Below are 7,264 nucleotides of genomic sequence, written 5' to 3' on the forward strand. Positions count from 1 at the left end.
CATCTTCTTCAATTTCTTTCATCAATGTTTTAAAGTTGTCAGTATATAGATCTCTCACCACCCTGGTTAAATTTTTTAATTTCTAAGTATTCTTTTTGATTTTTTTTGTAAATAAGATTGTTTTTCTTAATTTTTTGGGGGGATAGTTTGCTAATATATAGAAACACAACTGATTTTGAAGATCTGGATATCTTAATATGTTTGGGCTGCTATAAGAGAAATACCATAGACTGGGTAGCTCATAAACAATAGTAATTTATTTCTCACAGTTGTGTAGTCTGTAAAGTCTAAGGTCACCACTGACAGATTCATTGTCTGTTGAAGATCTACTTCCTGATTCACTGTATACACCTCACATGGCAAAAGGAGGCAAAGAGCTTTCTTGGTCTTCTTTTACATGGGCATTAATTCCATTCATGAGGCATCCACTCTCACAAGCTAATCACCATTAGAAGGCCCCACCTGCTAATACCATCACCTTGGGGGTTAGGATTTGAGCATATGAATTTGGGGGGGGGGAAATATTTGGTCTATAGCCCTGGGTAAGCACCATAAACATAGATAGGTAAAGTAATGCTTTTAATACAATATTTTGTTGTATTTTTTAAAATGATGTTTCAATGTATATATTGAATATTATGGTGTATGTTCTTTCGTGACATCTATACTTATGACTATTTTAGATTTGCTTTCATTTTTGTGTGTATAATCCTTTTCAAATAAATTCCATGAGACAATAATATTTTGTATTGTGGTAGAATGTTTTTTTGTAATATGTACATTGATAGAATGTTTACTCCAGCAGTAAATAAGTAAATTTGAAAGTGATATGATGTCATTGGTTAAAATGAGAGGGAAAGATTGGTGTTATGTGCAAAAATTCATTTTCACCTATGTTTTTAAGTGTTTTTAAGTATGAGTGTGTGTTCAACGCACATATATTTATGTGTGACTGGTGATTTGGGAGTTTTTAATTGTGTATCTTTAGCTGGCAGTGGAGAATGAGAAGAGGAATTAAGTCTTTGATCTTGATAAACTCAGGAAAAGAAACATTTACTAGGCAGTGTACAGAACAAGTGCTTGCTATACAACCAATGCTGTTCTGGAAGACAAGAATTTTTTCTGAAAAAGCTTGAAGATGTTTCTACGACAGACATGTATCCAGTTAATGGACTATAAAGCAGGCCGATAGAAATACTCAGATAGAGTTAAAATAAAACCGATGCTATGACAGGGTGCAGGATTTCAGCTCTCTCATTTGTTTCATAGCATCCTAGCAAGTAAAGATTACTTCACTAGTGATGTGTAACTCTGTGCTTTATATAGAGTTGACTTTTAAGAATGCATTTATTAAATTGGATTAATCACTAAAAATGTTTGTATTTGTAAACAAATCTTTTTCATTATAGCTGCTTGTGACTTAGTTACAATAAACGTTTTAAGGTCTTATTTACTGAAGGAATTTTACCTAAGAAAATAAAGTAACCTGGCCGGTTGGCTCAGCGGTAGAGCATTGGCCTGGCGTGTGGATGTCCTGGGTTCAATTTCTGGTCAGGGCACACAGGTGAAGCAACCATCTACTTCTCCAACACTTCCCCTCACCCTTCTCTCTCTCTCTTCTCCTCCTGCAGCCATGGCTTGAATGGTCAAGCAAGTTGGCCTGGCGTGCTAAGGATGGCTCCATGGCCTCATCTCTGGTACTAAAATAGCTCAGTTGCAGAGCAATGGAGCAGTCGCCCCAGATTGGCAGAGCATCACCTGGTAGGGGGCATGCCAGGTGGATCCTGGTTGGGGCACATGCAGGAGTCTGTCTCTGTCTCTCTGCCTCGCTGCCTCTCACATAATTAAAAAAAAAGGTGTAATTTGTTTATAAATGAGGGTTAGTTATTTCATTAACATTTTTTCTCAGGTAGGGGAAGGAGTATAATTTTTTTTTTTTTTTTTTTTTTTTTTTTTTACTTGCACATGCAGTTTACTCTATAAATAATGGTGTGGGCAAAACCAAGGTTACATTTTTTTTTTTTTTTTATAAATTTTTATTAATGTTAATGGGATGACATTAATAATTCAGGGTACATATATTCAAAGAAAAACATGTCTAAGTTATCTTGTCATTAAATTATGTTGCATACCCCTCGCCCAGAGTCAGATTGTCCTCCGTCACCCTCTATCTAGTTTTCTCTGTGCCCCTCCCTCTCCCCCTAAATCTCTCCCTCCCTCCCTCCTGCGTCCTCCCTCCCCCCACCCCTGGTAACCACCACAAGGAGTATAATTTAAAAAACTGTGTGAACTGAAAATGCTATTAGTTATAAGACACATTTGCAAATAATTTGAAAACGGTTATCATGACCACTACTGCCTTTAGCTCTGATCACATTTAGAAGTTATTTGCTTGCTTACTTGCTTTATCATTTTTTGGTCAAAGGGAGGTAAAATCTTATCATATTTCAAACTCTGGGCTGATATGAAAAAAGCTGCTAGGAAGTTTGTCTTTGACTGGAATGGAATCAATTTTATTTAAAAAGAAAGAAATTAATTAAGAAGGATATATTATAAATTACTTATGCTTAGGAGTGTGCTAAGGATTATGGGGAAATCAAAAGTAGCAGAAGACATAGTTTGTACCCTAAAGCATTATCTACTTGAGTAGAAAAGATTAAGGCCTATAAAAAAAATTAAATACCCAAACAGGAAAGTCCCAGAAATACTTGGGCAGGGTTTAAGTAGCTCATAAACCCGTCCTTCATATGTCTGTCCTGAATGTTATCCTCCCTACGTAAGGCAGCACAACTGTGCTGTGACGAACATGCTGAGGTCACTTAGGTTCATGTCTTCATGACAAATGTTTGTATTAAAGTTACATCTAAATGAAGCAGGAAATAAAATTAATCTAAAAAGTCATGCAAGAGAAAAATCTCAAATTCAGCAGATGGCAAAGAAATTGCTGAACTGGCTAGGGCCTGTTTCTGTGGACAAAGTCATCCTAACGTCTGTTTCAGGTTCTATATCTAGGTCATTATTCAAGATACAGCCACCATTTCTGGGCTTTTTGAGGCTTTTGGCCTTTGTTAATGTGAATTTTGCCTGGGAAAGGACAGAAGAGTAGGTCTCAGGCTGACTGGGATGTTAGGTCACTGTCATAAACCCAGGAATGCCCAAGAGAAAAGGCAGATAAGGCCGTGCATCTTCCTTGTGAGGAGAGTGGGCCGGTTCGGCCCTTAGAGGGATTTCGTCGCTGAGGTCACGAGCCATTCCAGAACCTGAGCTTTTCTTTGCCCTTCCAAGGAAGCCCATGCTAATGCTGACAACTGACATATTACCCCGTTTCTCTGATGGCATTGTGGGTTAGTTAGGTTTCTCTTTACTGTGATGGAAATCCCAAAACATACAGGCTTACACAGAAAAGGGTACTTTTTGGCTTTTATAACTGACAGAACCAGAGTAGGGCCGATTTCTGGCTCAAGCAGTGTCACCAGGACTCAGTTTCTTTTCTCTCAATGCAGCTTGCTTTCCTCCTGGTTAGCTTTATTCTTAGACCGATTCTTCACTCAAGAATGCAAGATGGATGAGCAGGCTCAGCTGTGACATTCTTTTACCTTCAAAATCAGGAGGCAACAGTGATTTCCATTAGAATGTCATTGCACCTCATTGGTTTCAGTGAGGTACCATACCCGTTTCTGAACTAATTTCTGTAGGTCAGGGGAATGTAACAAGCTGGTTGGTTTAAGACTGTTCCATTCCTTTAGTTGGAGTCCCACCCAAAGCATATATGTTTAATTGTGGAGGAGAAGATGTCTGATAGAGAATAATAAATCCAAACATCAGGTAACACCAGTAATAGTTGATCTTATATACTATATCATTATTATGGCTGCAAAGTTCTATTCTGATCACCAACAACTAGTACTTTTCAGGCAACAATTTCATTTTTGCTTGGTTATCTAAAGAAAGTGTAAGAGATACTGAGCATTTAAGAACAATAAGAGACACAAATGTCCACTGAAGCTTGGTGTCCAAATATTTCTGGCTTCCAAATATTCAGAGAAAGTATAAAGGTGTACTGATTTAAGCAACAATAACAACCAGGATGTGGTCATATAGGCATGTGGTTGAAGTGTTTGAATGCTTTTATATTTTGTGAACAAAGGTCAGTTTTGAAGCCAGAATTGGGCAGTGTTGGTAGAGGATTAATTAAAGTCTTTATCCTTCTGCATGGGAGTCTGACCTTCCATTAACTTTGCAGATCTGTTCCCCTGGAAACCTGAAAATGATAAAATGTCAACATCATTGCTATGCAACATTGCTTGGGATAAAATTGACCCTTGGTTAGTAAAAATGGCTATCTGGAAGTAGGGGAATTTCTCTGGTTTGGACCTGCCTGTGCTCCCTAAGAAAAGACTATTCTGCCCTTTGGCTTGGCTCTGTGGGACCCCATAGACATTTATCCAATTATATTCTCTAGTGGCATCTGAAGTGGGTGATGAGGGAGGGGTAAAGCTTGTTGGTCTGGGTTGAGAAAACTATAAATCTTAAGAGGAAGCAATAATTTGGAGCTTCTCTGAGTCCAGTGACTATTATAACTGGGCATATCTTTTGTGGGGACTCAGGAGGTTATGCTTACGAAATTGTTATAAGATACTGGATCCTTTGTGGAATAGTGCTTTTAAGATTACGCTATTGAACTTGCCTAATGTGTTCTCCTTGTTCCTGAGCTGTCATCTAGGGGCCAGATAGAATAGCTCCTGGACACAGTATGGATTGCTGCAAGACTACTGCAGAAGAGTACTGCCCGATGCTGCCCTGCTGGCAAACTCTCTGAGCAGACCAGTGCCCAGTATTGGCTGTGATAGTCTTGTGTGTCTGAATGTTCAGCTGAGCTTAGGAGGGCCCTGCTGGTGGTGTTGCAGATATATGTAAAATGCAGCCTGAAACAAGGCTCAGATTCCTGATCCCATGATGTGGCAGAGACTGTATCATTGTGCATTACACCTGGTTTTTCTTCCTTGGGAACAAAGCTAGACTCCATTTCCTTGCCTGTTGAAGTATATGTGGCCGTTTGACTGAGTTCTAATGAAGGGAATGTGGTTGGAAGTAAAGAAAAGTACTTCTAGTCTGACCAGGCAGTGGCACAGTGGACAGAGCATCTCACTGGGACACGGAGAACCCAGGTTTGAAACCCCGAGGTCGCTGGCTTGAGCACGGGCTCATATGGATTGAGCTTAAGCCCAAGGGTGCTGGCTTGAGCAAAGGGTCACTCGGGCTGCTGTGCCCCCCACCCCGGTCAAGTTACATATGAGAAAGCAATCAATGAACAACTAAGGTGCCGCAACAAAGAATTGATGCTTCTCATCTCTCTCCCTTCCTGTCTATCCCTATCAGTCTCTATCTGTCCTTCTCTCTGTCTCTCTCTGTCTCTGTCACACAAAAAAAAAAAAGAAAAGAAAAAAAGAAAATACTTCTATATCTGGCCCAAAATAACCTCTCCCACACTTTCTCTAACTGCTGATGAATGCCAAGGACTCCAAGGCTCTAGAGAAAGGTGGAATCTCAAGATAGAGCCCCTGAATAACCACATACAAGGTCACCTGCAATGGGGAACATCACTTAGACTTCAAGTGAACAAAAAACACTCAATTATTGTATTTAGCCAGGATAATTTGGAGGCTTACCTGTGAAATCAACTAGTATTTCCCCAAAAGTTGGTAACTAACAACTAGCGTTCCTGAGATCCAGAAATTTTTCCATAGTAGCCTAAGGGATACAGGCCTGCCACATTTCCAGGAATGGCTTTCAGAGTTTTTAAACTCTAAAAATACAAACACAAGATGTATAGACCATGAGCTGAAGATTTGGAAATAAAACTAGTTTGTTCCTGAAATGGTAAGGATTTGGGTCACAACTCCTAATTGTAATTGAGGGGAAAATGTCCAGGAGGAAACATTTGTGTAAATGATGTTCTGTCTATAATAACATCACCGAATTTCTGCCTTGCCAGCCAGGATGCAGAGAAAGACTGGAGGCCAATTGGGTTGTCCCGGGGATGAGAGTACACTTGTTCCTCTTCTATAGCCTCCAGGCTCTGTCAGGGGCTCAGCGGGGTTCTAAGCTATTGTTGTTTACAGTCATGTTTCCCAAACTGTGAGTTGACAGCCAATGGAACATCAGTCCACAAAAAACAGGACTTTATGATTAAATAAATTAGGAAAGTACTATATACTCTATTCCCCCCATGGGAGAATCTCAGTGAATATCATCATAACAGACTCTGAGAAAGTCTGTAATAAGAGAACTTGTTTGTAACATTTTCAGCTTATAACAAATAGTAATACATAATATTATAATATTATTATATTATATTTTAGTAATTATATTGATTTTATACTTTGTTAAATTGTTATTATAATTATCTATAAATAGATAATTTATCTGTACTAAACTACCCCAACGTCTCAGTGGCTTAATACTTAAAGGTTGATTTCTCACTCCTTGTAGTTCCATGCGGGTTAGTGGGTAGTTGAGAGAGAATAGTGGTGCTTCATGTGGTTGTTCAGGGACCCAGGCTCCATTCACAGCGTGGGGCCGTTATCTTCCAGAGCTTGAGTTCACCACTAGACTCTTTGCATCCAGCTATCAGGGGAGGAAATATGAAGAAGGCACACAGGTTCTTAACCACCTTTGGAGGTGTCACTGTCCCCTTCCACTCACATTCCATTGGCGAGAACTATTCCAAGGTCCCCTAGAGGTGAGGGCACTAGGAATGTGCCTAGAAGGAAGAGGAAAATGTGGGTATTGGTGAGCAGTCCCAGGAGCTGTCACAAGTTTTCCTGCTGTGCCTCAAATATTTTTTTTTTGCTCTCTTTCCCCTTACAACATACATATTCACATCTGAAGGGAGCTACCCAAGGTCCCATCTAGTCTCTGCATTAAGCAGAAAATCCAGAATTTTTGGTGATGAGAGTTGTTTTCATCAGAGGCAAAATGGGAGACACATGGTCTCTGACCAACAGCAGTCTTCTGAAATCCTTCTACAGGCATACTTCAGATATATTGCATGTTCAGTGCCAGACTACTGCAGTAAAGTGAGTATTGCAATAAAGTCAGCTGTAATATTTTTGCTGGTCAAGGGTCTTGCATTCAATTTGTAAAACATGTAACATCTGGGAGGCACAATAAAACGAGGTATACCTGTAGTCACTCAGGTCTGCCTCAGTTCATTGATCTAGACGTGATTCTACTCTCCAGGAGAAACTTCCTTGTTTACTGT

Source organism: Saccopteryx leptura, chromosome 6 (genome assembly GCF_036850995.1).
Source record: "Saccopteryx leptura isolate mSacLep1 chromosome 6, mSacLep1_pri_phased_curated, whole genome shotgun sequence".
NCBI lineage: Eukaryota > Metazoa > Chordata > Mammalia > Chiroptera > Emballonuridae > Saccopteryx > Saccopteryx leptura.